Source organism: Schistocerca americana, chromosome 3, assembly GCF_021461395.2.
Source record: "Schistocerca americana isolate TAMUIC-IGC-003095 chromosome 3, iqSchAmer2.1, whole genome shotgun sequence".
In the NCBI taxonomy this organism is placed as follows: domain Eukaryota; kingdom Metazoa; phylum Arthropoda; class Insecta; order Orthoptera; family Acrididae; genus Schistocerca; species Schistocerca americana.
Window position 1 is genome coordinate 918426739 of NC_060121.1, and position 19335 is coordinate 918446073.

Genomic DNA, 19335 nt, shown 5'->3' on the forward strand with positions numbered 1-19335 from the left:
GAATTTAGGATTTTGCTGCTCTTTGGTTCCAGTTTCAAACAGTTCTCTGTTCATGATACTATGTGGACATTATTACCTATAATAAACATAATTAATTCTATGACTGCATCATAGATGTTCCTACAGTTTACTTATAATAAAGCAATATTTTCATTTCTGGTTCAAAGAATGAAACATCTCCTCCAAGAGTAACATTGCTGACATTTCTCCAATTATGTAAGTAATGCAACATTAACCCTTTGGAGGGGCTCTAACCTTTATTATTGGGAGGTGGATAATGTTTGATTCTGTAAATTACTTACTGGTTAATCCTACTTAATTCAGCAGTCTGAATATGCAACATTGTATAAAAACATTCAGTTCTTAGTTCTCCCTCTTTAGAATTACCGTACTTCAATGAGTCATTTTGTTTTTAAATTAATCCTGCACAGTGTTGAGAATGAATATACATGAAATCAAAGATATTTCTTCCACCTGACCATATTCAAGCCTTCACCAGATGACTACAACTGCATTTCAACAATCAGCAATGAATTGTAGTGGTACCACAGTTTAAGATAGGAGTGTTAGATTTGGTGCAACATTTCTGAGCACACAAGTTACAGCCAGGTGCGGTCCAGATTGCAGTGAGTTACGCATACCAACGGTTGCAAAGTAGAACGGAGGCCACAGGGCCGTCGAACCACTGAAAAGCATAAATGCAGCGGTTTGCATGGCGCAAGTTACAGGCAGAAGGGGCCCACTGGCGCAACCTAGGTGTGGTGAGTACGTGACTTGGAGCGGCACATTAACAAAACAGGGGCGCACAGCCGAGTATAAATAGCTGCTGTTTGCTAACAAGAGTTATTCAAGTATGGCAGCTCTCCTGGACAGCAGGGCATGACACACCAACAGCTACACACAGAAGCAGATGGGGCACCAGCATTCCAGTCCACGGTGTGTCACTGGTTCGACCCTCTGAGGCCAACGCAGTGGCGGGCCACTCCACAGCTCACTACCGCGGGCAGTTGTCTTGGCTCCCCGCATGCACCAGAGACATCCAGGGTGAGGGCTGCAGATTCGGATGCCAGATCGCGGGCACTCATTGTCACCACATTCATAGCAATGCCAGCAAGAAGGACGCAGCTGGGCGCCAGCGGCTCACACTGAGCGGTGCTGAGTCAGCAGGGACGCAGGCTGCCGAGTCAACAGCTGGCATCCTGACGGCGCAGCACTCCACTGGCGTACAAGGCTCAACACAGCATTGCGTTGCACGGGCCACTGGGGTGTTTCCTCACCATTGTGGGGCCTTGTGACACAGACAAGGTGTACGAAGGCACTGTAGTTGGAAACAATAAATCACTTGGAAAGCTCAGACGAGTCTCAATACGTTGCTTTCTATCTCTTCCCACTACATTTGGACATCCTGATACATTTGGTGGCAAGAAGTCACCACTACAGAATGTCGCTGTGGCGTTTGTGGATAACTTACTGCTGTCGAATAGAGCAACAACAGACTAGTATTACTTTGACTGAGCATTTCAAATAAACGAGGGTCCAGACGACTTGTACGCTAATACCATTAACACAATGACATAAGACATCATAGAGATTGTTCAGATTTTTCAAATATCACAACTACTAAAAGTTGTTAATATTGTAAATAATTTTGGCATATATTTGTCCATTAGATGCTAATTTATAAGGCAAAGTTATAACCTATATATATTATTATTATTATTATAACGATTGTTCCCCTTTAGGAGAGCGATTGAACTTGAATTCATAATTTCATCTTTGGATGTTTTTCTTCTTTGCTTCCCAAAACCTCCTCATCCTCTCAGAATGCTCCTTCTTCCATTCCTCTGTCCATTTTTTACCAGGCTGACGCGATGTTCTTTTCCCAAACTTCACACTTGTGATTTTATGCCAGCGCTCCGTGCGATCTTCGAGATTTTTTATGTTGATCTGCTGTAGATCCCTCTGGACTTCTTTCAGCCATTCCGTGCCACATTTACTCCTTGTTATAATATTGGATAATTTCTTTGCTGTTCTGGAGTCTTCCATCCTGTAGATGTGTGTATAAAATTTGGCTCGACGCTTTCTGATTTCATCTGTTACTATGTTGATCTTTCTATAGAGCTCGTTTTGTGGTCTCTTCATCCAAATGCCATTTTTGTTGATTGGACCGTAAATCTTCCTGAGAATTTTTCTTTCCTGCTTTTCCATTTCCTTAATTTTAGAATGACCATCAATCATCATTGTTTCAGCTGCATAGATTACTTCTGGAAGAATCACTGTTGAATAGTGCCTTAATTTTGCGTCTGTCGAAATGCACTTCTTGTTGTAATGCGTCCATGTTAGCTTGTAGGCTTTCTGGAGCTTGGTGATTCTTTGTTCATTGACAATTCGGTTTAATCCTGAGGACTGTATAGTTTCACCGAGGTATTTAAAATGGCAGACTTGTGCAATTTTACCATATTTTGTTATTAAAGGGGATTTATTTTCTGGCTGCCTTTCCATATATTGGGTTTTTTCATAAGATATCTGTAGTCCGGTTTTTTGTGAAATTTCATGTAGTTTTTCCACTGCGTGAATTGCTTCTGTTCTGTTATTGGTGATAATTGCAATATCGTCAGCGAAAACAAGGCACTTGACTTTAATTCGGTTCTCTTTCTTGATACCAATTTGGATACCCTTTACGTGAGGTTCCCATTCCCTGATTATCTTTTCTAGAACAATATTGAAAAGGATTGGGGATAGTCCGTCCCCCTGTCGGACTCCAGGTTTGATTTCGAAGGGTTCTGATACTTCGGCCATGAATTTCACTTTGGCCGTTGTTCCTGTAAGTGTCTGTTCTGTGAATTTTCGTGTCTTTCGGTCGATCCCAAATTCTTCCATATATAACCTATATATATAGTGATATAATTTAATATCTTTGAAATCATATAATTAAATATCTGGTTAAGTAACTAAAAGTATCAACACATTTTAGAATAATGTAATAACTATGGCATGAATGGTCAAACAGGGTACTAGTTACAAGTGCCATTGTTAAAAGACAGTAGGCATGTAACAAAAACAACAGCATCCTCTGGGAGAAATTGCCATGAAGATATTGTCAAAAAGTGAGCATGGTCGACCTAATTTTAATCGTTGCAAAGTAGGTTGCCTACCCAGTTGGTGACATGAGCTCTTTTTGTTCGATAAGTTACTATTTGAATATATCAGTCAAAACTGATGAAATATCCGGAGTAATATAGTAACGAAAAGAAATTAATGTACCGTCCAACTCTTACAGTTGCTCCATATTCTTAAATAATCAGCCACAACAGTTAGTCACGCAAGGAAACATAGAAAAAAAAATTACATGTTATTGTATGGGATTAAATTTACTTAACTTCAGACACATAATGTTTGCACTAATCAATAATATGTTTTCATTTACGCACAACGCCATTAGATTACAAGGAAACACAAATAATGTATACCTAACAAACTCATGTAAAAATTTAAGAAAACAGCAAACTACTTGTCCACCAGCTGTCATGTTGAAATACAGTACTGCACTTGTTGGCTCTCGACCAATGAGAACACGCCATTTAATCATAGAGTAGAAATATCTATGGAGTGAGCATAGTGTGCTGTTATGTTGCGAACATCAAAAGGTAATTGGGCGTTTGGTATAATGTTGTTTTTTACATTTTGTGCTAAGAAAGAATATTTAATATTAGACGCATTTGAACTGTTTTTATGCACTTGTTTATTGTTAACACGAAGGATGAGTAACTGTACCTGCTACAGGAACAAATCAAACTAAGTATTACACTAAAATAATTATTGGAAACCTCAATGCACAGGTGGGTAAAGAAGAACAATACCTCCCAGCAATAGAAAAGGACAGCCTCCGTGAATACACAAATGACAATGGCCACAGAGTCATTCAGTTTGCACTGTCACATAACATGGCTGTACGTAGCACTATGTTCCCACACAAAATGGTTCATAAAGCAATATGGTATAGCCCTGATCAGTGTACATTCAACAGAATTCATCATGTAATTATTTATGGCACGCATTCCTCAAACTTACTAGATGTACGAACTTACAGAGGACTTAATGTAGATTCAGACCACTACCTTGTAATTGTGAAACTAAGAGCTCAAATATGCAATGCAAGAAAAGTCAAAGGAACACCTCAAAGTAAGTATGCTATTGAAGTTTAAAAATGAAGACATCTCTAAAACGTACTCTGAGAAGATTGCTGAGAATCTTGCATTATACACCCCTAGTGTAAGTGATAATGTGGATCAGGAATGGAACACTTGCAGGAATGCAGTCATTAAAGCAGCAGAACAACTGCTAGGGAAAAAAGGAAACAACCAAGGAATTCCTGGTTTGATGAAGAATGTAAGAGAATAAGTCAGGAGAAAAATCTGGCATACAGGAAAATGCTTGAGAAATCATATACTCGTTTAGTGGTAAGAAATTATCAAGATAAAAGGAAATAGGAGAAGAAACTGCACTGGAGAAAGAAAAGGGAGTGGAGAAGAAAGTAGATTGAAGAACTGGAGACAATTGGAAAAACAAATGATGTTAGAAAATTTTATCAGAAAATTAATAGTGAAAGAAGAGCATTTAAGTTGCGCATCAACCTGTGTAAAAGTAAAATTGGGACACTACTAACAGATGACCAAGAGGTATTGGACCGTTGGGTAGAGTATTTCAGTGAACTGTTGGATGCTGCAGAGTCCCCTATTGAAGATATCCCAGTCGCTCCAGAAGATGATGCCATAGTACCTTACCCTTCCCAAGGAGAAGTGAACAAAGCAATTGCCCAATTGGAGAACAATGAAGCACCAGAGACTGACAATATAACTTCTGAACTATTGAAAGCTGGAGGAGCTGAGCTAAATCGTAGGATCTACAAGATTGTGGTCCTCATCTGAGAAAAGGAGGAGTTACCAGAATGAAATGTAGGGATAGTGTATCTGGTGCATAAGAAAGGAGATCTATTTGAATGCAGCAACTACAGAGGCATAACACTTTTAAATATTATATCTAAAGTACTATCAAATATCCTGTTTAGTAGACTTTCACTAATAGCATAAGATATTATTGGACGCTATCAATGCGAGTTCAGACCAGGAAAGTCAACTGTAAACCAGGTATTTACTCTCTGACAAATAGTAGAAAACGCCAATGAATTCAACGTTGGTGTGAACCATCTTTTCATTGACTTTAAATCTGCGTATGACACAATAAACAGGGCAAAACTTTATGAGGCAATGTGGGAATTTCGAGTACCTCAAAAACTGGTGCGTTTAATAGAGGTCACCCTAAAGTATCCCCAGTGTACCGTGCAAGTGCAGTCAAGGCTATCACCTCAGTTTCCCACTCGAATTGGGCTAAGACAAGGAGATGGGATTTCCTGTCTACTTTTCAACCTGGCCCTTGAAAAAGTGGTACATGAATCGGGTATCCAGACAAGAGGAACTATCTATTACAAGTCTATACAATTGCTGGGATATGCAGATGTTTTGGATTTAATGAGCAGAACACTTAGAGATCTAAAAAGTGCATTTTCAGCTCTAAAACTGAGTGCAGAGAAGATAGGCCTGAGAATTAATGAAGGAAAGACTAGGTATACGTATAATGTCACTAACCAACCCTTACAGCGCACAATAACCCTTGATGGAATGACATTTGAGCGAGTGGCATGTTTCACCTATCTGGGCTCAAAGGCAGAAGCATATGGCACCACCTTTACTGAAATTATGATTCGCATAAGTGCTTCTGACCGATGCTACTTTGGAATGTTGCGACATTTTAAATACAAGCTTATATCACGAGGGACTAAGTGCCGACTTTACAAAATGCTGATACGCCCAGTACTTAATATGGCTCAGAAACATGGACAATTACGAAGCAGGGTGAACACAAACTGAGATCACGTGAAAGAGGTATATTGAGGAGGATTTTTTGGATCTGTATATGAAAATGGGATCTGGAAAAGGCGAAGAAATGGCGAACTTCATGACTGCTACAAGGAGGATGATGTGGTAAAGTTCATAAAGCTGTGTAGACTGAGATGGGCTGGACATGTAATGCGACTCGATGAGACGGATCCCACAAGGAAAACCTGCTGCAGTGAACCTGGAGGACGAAGAGCGAGAGGACGACCTAGGGTGAGACGGAGCGACAAGGTTCGAGAGGACGCTGTCAGAGTTGGCTGCCATAATGGGAGGTCCATGGCGAAGTCCAGAGAGGAATGGCAGAAAATTATTGAGGAGGCCAAGTCCGATCCTGGGATGAAGTGCCAACTGAAGAAGAAGTTTACATTTTGTGCTAAGAAAGACTATTTAATATTACATGTATTCTAACTGTTTTTATGCACTTGTTTATTGTTAAAACCAAGGATGAGTAACTGTACCTGCTAGAGGAACAAATCAAACTATCTAAAAGGAGGAACTATTATTTTTCAGAGGTAAATCACATGGCTTTTGGTGGCAATGTACATTGATGACAAATTTGTTCTATGTATCTGAATCACCACTCCATAAATATTCGTTCTCTATGCAGAAAATGACAGACAGTAAGGTTCACGTCTTCGAACTGAGACATACTTACTACACACAAAGTTGTTTCATAGCGTTTTTATAATCTGCATTAAACGATTGGGTGTACTGCCTTTTCTTATTTGTTCTTGTTATTTGTATTTGTATGGCTTCTAGCTGATTTTTAAATTAAGGTTGTTTTGCCCCTAAGGCGTAAGATTGTTTGGGCCTCTAGCCTAATTTAAAGAACTGTTTTAAACAAGGCCTTTAGCCTTTTTAAAAATTTAATTTTGCTGAGTCTTAAGTGATGGGCCTACAGCCGATTTTGAATTAAAGTTGTTTTACCCTTAAGATGTGAGATTGTTTGGGCCTTCAGCCAAATTAAAGAACTGTTTTAAGATAAGGCCTTTTGCCTTTTTAAAAATTTAATTTTCGTTTGAGTCTTAAGAGATGGGCCTTCAGCCGATTTTTTTAAAATTAAAGTGGTCTTTCCCTGAAGGCATGAGATTGTACGGCGCATTCAGCAGGTAAATTAATGCTGTGTTTTTTTTAATATTTTGGTTCTTGTAATGTTTGGTTAAATAAATAAAGTTGTATGTTCGAGTGTAACTGACAGTCGCTTATTTTGGCCCCTTTCCACAGCTTAAACTACCTGTCCTGCCCTGCGGGTTTAGCAGGGCGTCTCACCCTGTGAGTTTCCGTACTGATTTAGTTCTGATGCAGAACTCATTTTCCTGTCTTCTCGTACGTACTTGTTGAGATTTGTTAAAACTAGCGTAAATGCCTCCAGGTCTTTCTTCTCAACACAGTGTTCATTTGGCATTGCATTAATGAGGAGTTGAATCATCTCGCCGTTACTATAGGGATGGTTGAGATTTTGATTCCGTTTTAAAATCTCCTCGAGATAATGTAGATTGAAAGCGTGTTGCTGCCAGAGGAGGGACTTTTGTGATACGTACTCTTAACCTATTTTGTTCTGCAGTCGAACAGCACAACTTCATGATACCGGATTCGAATTATGCAAAGATCGTACAGTGTCTTGTGACCGACAATACTTTCGCAATATCCTCTCCGCAGACTTGATTATTCAGAAATTATAAATTTGTTTGGATTGGCCAGTAGTTTTGCACTATTGTAGTCTTAATATGTAAGTCTCTGCCAGTGGTATTGGTGAGAAATTTTCTTAGTGAAAAGAAGTATTTATCATCAAACTGATGCTTTGAACATTGACCTCAATGGTTGATATGTTTCCCTCACAATGATCCTATCTTGCGTGCCTGGCGGTGCGCTACTATACGTAAAATTATCAAAAACATGCCGTTCACTATTAACTCTTGTCCTGCTCTGCAGCAATGGCTCTGCAACTCGTGAAGGCTCTGTTCCTTTCTTAGGTTGTCAAGACATCGTTTAAGTTCCTTGGTTTCCGAGAATCGCATGAGTTGTGTTGTTTCACATTCCGTGCGCTCCTCCATAGCCTGCAAGTCGTTCAAAAATGGTTCAAATGGCTCTGAGCACTATGGGACTCAACTTCTGAGGTCATTAGTCCCCTAGAACTAGTTAAACCTAACTAACCTAAGGACATCACAAACAGCCATACCCGAAGCAGGATTCGAACCTGCGACCGTAGCGGTCTTGCGGTTCCAGACTGCAGCGCCTTTAACCGCACGGCCACTTCGGCCGGCGCAAGTCGTTCGCTTCCTCCATTTTCTTCAGATTTTTCTCAGCTTGGACCAGCCTGGTCCTGTTGCTTTCGACTGTCTTACAAAACCTCAACAACCTTTTGGTCTACCGAATTAATACGCTCATCGGATTTCCCTCGCAACACTGCCACCTCTTCCCTAAATTGTTTTTTCTGCTTTCGCTTTTTCTCTGTCTGTCTCTGTTGATTTTCTATCTTCCTCAGCTGTTCTGCCTCTTTCGTCTGCATGTTTCCTGTCTGCTTTGGGTTTTCTGTTTCTTTACTCTGCATTTTTTCTGTCTACTTCTACTTTTTCTGGGTCTTCTTCTGTTTTCTCTAGCATCTGCTTTATTCAGAATATCCCCCATGTTTCCAGAGAGTGACTGCTCTGTGCTACTGTCAGTTTCGTTTCACAAATCTCGCTAATTTCGCTGTGTTCACTAGGCACTACTGTTTACTGCGTTTCAGGCAACACAACCACTGCTGACGCCTCTCCCACAGAAATTTACTGTACGGCTTGCTCTAATTCCACTGAACCTCCTGACTAAAAACATTACTTGTTTCTCTACTTTACTGCTGACCAGGCCTTTCCATGTAAGGAGGAGTTGAAACTAGAAATTATCTCACAAAATCTGACGTGAACAAATAAACCTACACACAAGAACACCTTCACAAAAAAATACAAACTCTTCACATGCAATACAAAAATCTCAGTAAAATCCCCCATAATATAAGTACATACAAAGCACCAATATTCAACAAGAACTTTGCATGTGGCATGCAGTCATATGCTGCATGTGCTGGCCCAGGTTGACATGAATGTAAAATGGGACAAAGTGGTCGCTACAACTTTTTGTGCCATCCTAACTTCAGGAAACTCAAAGAAACTAAAAATAAGATCTTGGATCAGGTTTGGTGGTTATATTGTGATTTAATGCCAGCCCGCGGCCAACTTATACTTCTAGGGGAAGTAGACTCAGCTCTCCCTAGTTAACGAAACCAAATCGTTCTGATACAAGATGAGTGAGTACAGTTCTCGTTACTTTCTCAAAATAATAAGTAAATTATCCTTTTGTCGTTGTTGAGGTGGCTTGCGTGCCTCAGCGATACAAATAGCTGAACTGTAGGCGCAGCCACACTTTGTTGAGAGGCCAGGCAAATGTGTGTGTTTCCTGAAGAGGGGCGGAAGTCTTTTCAGCAGTTGCAGGAGTAACAGCCCCAATGACTGACTGATCCGGCCTTGTAACATCAATCGAAACAGCCTTGCTGTGGTGATACTGCGAACGGCTGAAGACAAGGGGAAACTGCTGCTGTTATATTTACGCAAAACTTCTTGTCTGCATTAAGTTGTATATGGTTAAAGATGACAAACTGTAAAGGAAAACAGATACTGTAAAAACGTCATACAGCAGGAAAATCACACCATGTGGTAAGAAGGTATGAATACATAATTTTACGTGCTCTTCAAAAGTCTGTAATTACGATTTAAAATCTAATATTTACATGTATTTAAACAGTAAAGAACATTCCTTATGTTTAACAGCCATGAAAAACTCACTGATGATGCTGCACCTGCAGTGAAACATGTTTGGGACAAGAAACAAAATTGTGTTTTGCTGAAGGCGGACCCCATCCAAGAACATATGATAAATACAATGTTGTCCTCAACACATTTCTCATGCTCTTTGAAAGTTGTTTCTGTTAGAACGTTCAAAACAGGGTAGTGGCACTAACAAGTTGCGTGGGTAGCAAACTAGGGGAAAGAGAATATCATATAGAACAAACTGGGAATTATACCAAAATGTTGGAAGCAGACACAAACGAGCTGCAGCAGCCCATTACAAACAGTGTTGTAAAGTGGTTAAAAATTTTATTAGGAAGGCAAAAAGAATGCGGTATGCAACTAGAATAGCTAATTATTGGGATAAAATTGAAACCATATGGTCAGCCGTGAAGGAACTTTCTGGTCGACAGTACAAAGTTGAGGATATAAAATCAGTGTATAACATAAATGTTTCAGTTACTGATAAGTCGGATATATGTGCAGTATTTAATAATCACTTTCTGAATATGACAAGTGAATTAAATAGAAGCTTAGTTCCTACAGGGAATCATATAACTCTCCTTGAAAATAGCTCTCTGAGACTGTTTTCTGAAATTCTCCTCCATTGTAATGAGAAAAGGGAGATTGAGTCAATAATTAAATCACTATAGGATAAGGACTGTCATGGATATGACGGGATATCTAGCAGAATACTTATGGACATTATGCTCATGTTAGCCCAGTAATCAGTTGTATCTGTCACTTTTCCTCTTGATGGTCAGTTTCCTGGCCGTTTTAAGTACTCAGTAGTGAAGCCTCTTTATAACAAAGTAGAAAGGGACAATGTATACAATTTTAGACCTATTTCTACGCCATCGGTTTTTGCTAAAGTTACTTGAAAGGCTAATCATTTCAATTCACATAATTTGGTGTCAAATGTACAGTTTGGTATTAGAAGTAGTTTCGCAACCGAAATTACTATCCTTCTTTTCTCTGTGAGGCTCTGGACGGATTAAATAAAAGGTTGTTAACGCTAGGCGTCTTCTTTGATTTAACTAAGGGATTTGATTGTGTTGATCACAAGTATTACTGCAGAAGTTGGACTACTATGGAATAAGGGGTATAGCTCACAAATGATTCACCTCTTACTTCAAGAACAGACATCAGAACGTCATTCTGTGCAGTATTGAGAATGGCTACGACATGTACTCCCAGTGGAGCGTAGTTATGTGGGGATGCCCCAGGGATCGGTGCTGGGGCCACTACTGTCTCTTATTTTGTATAAGATTTCTGTTTGCTGATGACACCAGCTTGGTAGTGAAGAATGTTGTGTGCAATATTGACACTGTATCAAATAATGCAGTCAAAGACATAAGTTCATGGCTTGTAGAAAATAAACTCTTGCTAAATCACAGTAAGACATAGTTTTTACAGTTTCTACCATAGTATAATTCAACAAAAATTATCATTTTGATTACACAGAATGGACATATGATTAGTAAGACTGAACAGTTCATATCCTGAGCGCTTGGATAGACAGCTGTTGTGGAATACTCATGTTCTGAATCTTGTTGAATAACTAAATGCTCCTTTATTTACCATTAGAACAGTATCTGAAATAAGTGATAGTTCAACACGAAAACTAGTCTACTTTGCTTATTTTCATTCGCTTATCACATTTAGTGTTCTTTTTTTTCGGTAGCTCTCCTGGCTCAAAAAGCGTATTTTTGGCCCAGAAATTGGTGGTTCGAGCAATATGTGCTGCATGTGCGTGAACAACTTGTTGACCACTGTTCATTAGTCTGAGAATTCAAATGGCTCTGAGCACTATGGAACTTAACATCTGTGGTCATCAGTCGCCTAGAACTTAGAACTACTTAAACCTAACTAACCTAAGGACATCACACACATCCATGCCCGAGGCAGGTTCCAAACTTAAGCGCCTAGAACCGCTCGGCCAGTCCGGCCACCAGTTTGAGAATTCTGACATTGGCCTCTCAGTACATATTTGCTTTAAAGTCGTTTGTTATTAACAGTATCATATTATTCCCAAGAGTTAGCAGCTTTCACTCAGTTAATACTCGGCAGAAATCTAATCTGCATTTGTAACACACCTCCTTGAACCTTGTGCAGAAAAGTGTGCAGTATTCTGCTGCATCCATTTTCAATAAGCTGCAACAAGAATTCAAAAATCTTGGTAGTAATCCTTGCACTTTCATGGATCAGTCTTTATATTTTTCCGAGGATTGCTTGGAAAAGTTGTAAAGTGATTCCTGAGTTATGTTGATGATTATGTTTATTTAAACTTACTGTTTGTCGTCTGCGTAGGATTCATATGCGTTTAATTTTATCTATAATTATTCTTCTGTTATAATTTCATGTACTGACCACGGAGGCTTGCTCCTCAGTTTGGTCCTATGGAACATGACACATTAAATAAAATAAATTAAAAAAAACATACAGACAATTGTCGTCTGCCAAGACTGTCACCACGACAAAGACCCACACAAGTACTATTGCCAAAAATTGCCCCTGCTGCTGGAAATGCTGCTTTTAAGCTAATGATTAGTGACGTCATTCTGATGGCGTCAGACAAGTCCTACATCAGTCCTTATGACTCAAATGTCGTGTAAATTTAAGTTACTTTGGTGGCTAGTAATACACATAGCACAGTGCAGTCAAACAACGTTGGGAACCCCTCACAAATCGTCGGTTCTGGTCGCACGTAGGTTACATTTACAACAAACTGACAGAACGGGACTGACAGGAGTTGGAATGGCTAAAAACGTACAGAAACAACAAAAAAATCATTAAATCACTAGAAAAATACGGAAACAAAAATCGATAAAATGCTACTGGTTAATATTCTTGTAAGAGTCTTGATGTCAATAAAAATTAATATAACTATTTATTGATTGCTGGTTTCGGATGATTAACAATCGTCTCCAGATCATGCTTACAGTGTTGGCCATAACATCATCTTTGCATGTATAAACTGAAGTCGCCCTTTCGCGTTCTTTTGTATGTGCAGGCTGATCTCAGGAACTACTGAAGGGATTGTGATTTGGTTTTCACTAACAGATACACCGATTCACGAGGAAGGCTTTTGTATATGATTCGTAAATATTTCGCAGAAATTTTTTGAATTGTGATGAATTAAAATTGTGTCAACGATTCCACTGCCACCTAGCGGCCAGCCGCCATAACGCGAGAGAGCAGCAGTGACCCGACCCGAGAGTGCAGCAAGCGTGACTGAATTCACGTCTGCTTTGGCGGTTTAGCAGTAGAGCATGTGGATGGAAAACGAGACGCTGTGGGACTGAATCCAGCCAGCACGGTAGCTCAGCGTGTTCGGTCAGACGGTTAGCCGCCGTCTGTGCTAAAATGACTGAGTTAATGGAACGACGATGAACTTGAACAGACGTCTACATCTACAACTACGTGATTACTCTGCTATTCACGATAAAGTGCCTGGCAGAGGGTTCAATGAAGCACCTTCAAGCTGTCTCTCTACCGTTCCACTCTCGAACGGCACGCGGGAAAAACGAGCACTTAAATTTTTCTGAGCGAGCCCTGATTTCTCTTATTTTATCGTGGTGACCATTTCTCCCTGTGTAGGTGGGTACCAACAGAATGTTTCCGCAATCGGAGGAGAAAACTGGTGATTGAAATTTCATGAGAAGATCCCGTCCCAACGAAAAACGCCTTTGTTTTAATGATTGCCACTCCAATTCACGTATCATGTCTGTGACACCATCTCCCCTATTTCGCGATAATACAAAACGAGCTGCACTTCTTTGTACTTTTTCGATGTCATCAGTCAGTCCCACCTGATGCGGATCCCACACCGCACAGCAATACCCCAGAATAGGGCAGACAAGCGTAATGTAAGTCTCTTTAGTAGACCTGTTGCAGCTTCTAAGTGTTCTGCCAATGAATCGCAGTCTTTGGTTTGCTCTACCCACAATAATCCCTAAGTATTTAGTTGAATTTACAACCTTCAGATTTGTGTGACTAATCGCGTAATCGAAATTTAGCTGATTTCTTTTAGTACTCATGTGAATAACTTGACACTATTCTTTATTCAGGGTCAACTGCCACTTTTTGCACCATACAGATACCTCATCTAAATCATTTTGCAATTCGTTTTGGCCATCTAATGACTTTATACGATGGTAAATGACAGCATCATCTGCAAATAATCTAAGAGGGCTACTGAAATTGTCTCCTATGTCGTTAATATAGGTCAGGAACAATAGAGGGCCTATAACACTTCCTTGGGGAACGCCGGATATTACTTCTGTTTTACTCGATGACTTTCCGTCTATTACTACGAACTGTGACCTTTCTGACAGGAAATCACGAATCCAGTCGCACAACTCAGGCGATACTCCGTAGGCACGCAGTTTGGTTGGAAGACGCTTGTGGGGAACGGTGTTGAAAGCCTTCTGGAAATCTAAAAATATGGAGTCAATTTGACATCCCCTGTAGATAGCACTTATTACTTCATGAGTATAAAGAGCTGGTTGTGTTTCACAAGAACGATATTTTCTGAAACCGTGCTGACTATGTGTCAATAAATCGTTTTCTTCGAGGTACTTCATAATGTTCGAATACAGTATATGTTCCAAAACCCTACTGCAAATCGAGGTTAGTTATATAGGTCTGTAATTCAGCGGATTAATCCTACTTCCCTTTTTGCGTATTGGTGTGACTTGAGCAATTTTGCAGTTTATAGGTACGGATATTTCTGTGAGCGAGTGGTTGTGTATAATTGCTAAATATGGAACTATTTTATCAGCATACTCTGAGAGGAACCTGACTGGTATACAATCTGGACCGGAGGCCTTGCCTTTTTAAAGTGATTTAAGCTGCTTCCTTACTCCGAGGATATCTACGTCATGGGACGTCCGCCCCGAACAAATAGATTGAAAAATTACGAACAAAATGAGAACAAAAAAAAAATCCAGGCTGGCATATATTTTTATTACTCTGCCTCTTAACACAACGTTTACCTCTCCATCATGCCGACATTTTATGTAAATTGAAGGTTGAGTGGGGGGAGGGGGGGAAGGAAAGGAAAGGATTACTGATGTCAGCTACATCGGGACATTACGCGGAATCAGCGGCGAAAATTTGCACTGTACCCCGATTCGAACCCAGGATCTCCTGCTTGCTAGGCAGGTGCGTTAGCCACTGCGCCATGCGGAACACAGTTTTACCGGAACTGCGCAGACTACCCCGGCACGCATCACGGCCACCCCACACTCCCACCGAACGCCACCTACGCTCGGTCCATGTCAATTTCCTCCATACTCGCTACTCTGAGATTCCCCCAGGAGGTCGACGTACTTGTGTATCCGCAATGAGCAAGGTGGATCCATTGCCCATCTAGGACGTGCCTAAAAGAACAGACATCACGCATCCATATAGATGTGGACGTTTGCCAGAAACAAAATGTGCCTTGCGTTCCTCGTTACACTGTAGTTTCCCTATCCCTTGTTGGGGTAACTGATTAGGGACATAAAAGTCACCTCGTCACATCCAGCTAATTGCAGTCGTTTCAGAACATCTGCATGGCGAAGAAAAAATAGAATCCAAACCCTGTTGTTTTCAATTCTACACTAATGCTCATAATTTAAGGATAATGCTGAAACATGGTGAAACAACTCTCTAGTGGGCGGTTTGCGGGTTTAAATCACCTCGGGGTATGACCATGCGGTGCATTTGACCTGCGGTCGTCGCACGGTGGCGCTGGCAGCAGTCCACATACGCAGAGGTGTGTTGGTGCATGTCAGGGTATGGTGCAGCGAGTAAGTGTGCAGATGTTTTCAGACGTGCTAATGGTGACTGTGTGTTGAAAATGGCTCAAAGAACACGTGTAGATGACGTTATGAGGGGTAGAATACTAGGGCGACTCGAAGCTGGTCAAACACAGGCAGGTCGTAGCACGGGCCCTCCGTGTGACACAAAGTGTGATCTCAAGATTATGGCAACGATTCCAGCAGACAGGAAACGTGTCCACGTGCTACAGTACGGGACGTCCACAGTGTACAACACCACAAGAAGACCGATATCTCACCATCAGTGCCAGTAGATGGCCACAGAGTACTGCAGGTAGCCTTGCTGTGGACCTTATCGCAGGCACTCGAACAGTTGTCTCCAGACACACGGTCTACAGACGACTGAACAGACATGGTTTTTTCGCCCGGAGACCTGCATTCCACTGACTCCTGGTCACAGGAGAGCCCATAAAGCCTGGTGTCAAGAACACAGTACATGCTCATTGGAACAGTGGTCCCAGTTTATGTTCACGGACGAACCCAAGTATAGTCTGAACAGTGATTATCGCTGGGTTTTCATCTGACGTGACCCTGGAATTAGGTACCAACCCCTTAATGTCCTTGAAAGGGACCTGTATGGAGCCCCTTATGTCCTTGAAAGGGACCTGTTTGGAGGTCGTGGTTTGATGGTGTGGGGTGGGATTACGATTTGTGCACGTACACCCCTGCATGTCTTTGACAGAGGAACTGTAACAGGTCAGGTGTATCAGGGCATCATTTTGCACCAGTATGTTCGCCTTTTCAGGGGTGCAGAGGGCGTCACCTTCTCCCTGATGGATGATAACGCACGGCCCCACCGAGCTGCCACCGTGGAGGAGTACATTGAAATAGAAGATATCAGGCGAATGCAGTGGCCTGCCTGTTCTCCAGACCTAAACCCCGTCGAGCACGTCTGGGATGCTCTCGGTCGATGTATCGCTGCACGTCTTCAAACCCCTACGACACACGAGGAGCTCCGACAGGCACTGGTGCAAAAATGGGAGGCTATACCCCAGCAGCTGCTCGACTACATGATCCAGAGGATTCCAACTCGTTGTGCGGCCTGTGTACGTGTGCATGGTGATCATATCCCATATTGATGTCGGGGTACATGCGCAGGAAACAGTGGCTTTTTGTAGCACATGTGTTTCGGGACGGTTTTCTCAACTTACCACCAATACCGGCGACTTACAGATCTGTGTCTTGTGTGTTCCCTATGTGCCCATGCTATTAGCGCCAGTTTTGTGTAGTGCCACGTTGTGTGGCACCACATTCTGCAATCATCCTTAATTTATGAGCATTAGTGTATATGCATAACTTAAGCGTTTTCCGAAAATCTACTTCAGCATGAGGTGCAACTTTACTCCACATACATAAAGGTAGTTTTCCAACAGCGTAGCAGATGACTCAACTTTCAGTTTTCTACTTCTCTTGATGCGAACACGATTCTTTGTGAGGTTGCCGAAGGATACAATTTTTTTGCACACTTCCAAATTATGCACAAGACTGGTAAACGAATCTCCAATAGGGAAAAAGAGATATAGGCCTTTTAAAAATCATAGGGACATGGGCTCGATCTTCTTCAAAGGAATCTGGAAATTTCTTGAGGATGAATTCACAAGAGTTTGAAATACTGCTACATATGGTTGAAGAACGCATTTCTAAATATCACAGCAATTCAAGACTGCCATTTTCTGCTTCCTCAGATAAGCAATCTCAATTTGCACTCTTAATTCACAGCAAATTCTTCGAACAATGGACAGTGAGATGCTCAGCTTAGAAGTATCCTTTTAAATATGACCAACAACGGAAAGGTAACCACTTCATCACCATGCTTTGACTTGAGACAGTTTGAAATAATCAAACTTTTTAACCAAAGCTTCCCTTCAGTCGTTTCAGAACAATTGCAAACCCAAAAAAAAACTTGCGAATCCAAAATATTTGGTGTCTTATTTTTTATGCTACAAGCAAATCGTTTTCCGAAAACTACTTCTGCAACTTTGTTTTGTTTATATAAAGTACGTTTTTTCAGCACCGCAACAGATGACTCAACTTCACCTTTCTGCTTTTCTTGAATCAAACCTAGATATGGGTGTGGTTCTGTCACGGGGAGTTTACGGCAAGAATTACGACAGTGAGTCTCAACACTGCATCGCAGTGCGTGCTAAACTTCACAAGAGAAGTGCTGTAACACGAGCTAAACATGTACATTATGAAAGTTTTTTCTTCTTTTTTCTTTTATTTGCGCCACCTCAGCCAGCCTCTGATACATATTGAATCACTCACACACATATACATCCGTGATTCGCATACGGTATTTATGTTAGTTGCAAAGGTATTACTTGCATGACGATGTGCGCTCATCATTGGCATGAGATGCCACTCCAAACGCCGATTCAATACCGAACACGTAACGTTCGTATCTCCAGACAACGTTCCTGCGTGCGCTTCTTTCATCGCAAAAGTTATACGAAAGTGATGATTTTTCATTTACTTAACGTTGTTCTGTGAATTTTATTCACAGTTCTACGCAGTGACCCGTAAGCGAGTTGCCTGGCCGTAGGTAGGTAATGCTACCCGTGCAAAGACGTGCCGGGTCGCTAGTAGTTACTAAGAGTAACTCGGAATCATGGTTACTAAGGAATCTTTATCTGTTTTTAAAGTTAGACAGCCTTGCTTTGACCAAAATTTTAGTAATCACGTGTTACGATTAGTAACGATGACGTGGACAACAACGTACTTAGATCAGCGGAAAACATAAAAACAGTTTCAGTAACTGCAACAGAAAACAGTAACGTACGGAACGTATCGATAGCATGGCAGACTACGTTGTATTAAAATATTGGCATCTATGATTACAGTCAATGGAATGTAAATTACGAGGTATGAATTCAACAGACGAAAATTCAAATCAGGGGCAAACCTTCCTTCAGATCTCCATCATATTCGAATTGCATCAATCCTTTCAATATATCAATGTGATTCACAAACTTTTAATATCTGTGAGTGCGGCTAAAAGACTTGTGGATACAGATAAGGCACTTTGCGGGTGCGGTGCGGACAGCATTTCTCTTCTCTGCGAATACAGATTATTTTCGTAAAATTAAGTTTCTAATTAAATTGCCGTAGAGGTACAGACAGCTACATTACGTCACCGGGTAAATATTAGTCTGACGATTGCGAGGTCGATGTTCGGTGGCAGAGAAGTCGTACGACTAGGCAGTCAGTGTGGCACAGCCTCAAATGAAGGAGACACAACCACTCCTTCCAACAAAGCAAGCTGTGCGAGTGATATTCACTTACAAGTGACCAACTTCAGAAACACAGTCAGTTTTAAATGACTGTGTTTCCGCAATCTGTAAACGTTGATCAACAACCGTGTCAAGCTCCTGGCATATTTTGCAGATTTCTACTCAATAAGGTCGTACGGAATAAATTTCTGGGATAATTCAACACTCAAAAAGAAAGTATTGATTGCACAAAAGCGATCAGTAAGAATAATATGTGGTGCTCACCCAAGGACGTCATGGAGGTCCCTCTTCAAGGAGCTATACCTTTTAACTGCGCGGTCGCAATGCAATATATTCGCTAATGGAATTCGCCATAAATAATCCAGCAGAATTTGAGAACAGTGACGTATATACCTACAACACTAGAAGAAAACTGTCCTTTATTACCCACTGTTAACGCCGGCTGTGGCTCAGAAAGGAGGTCAATAAGCAGCAAGAAAAACGTTTGATCATTTTCCCAATAACA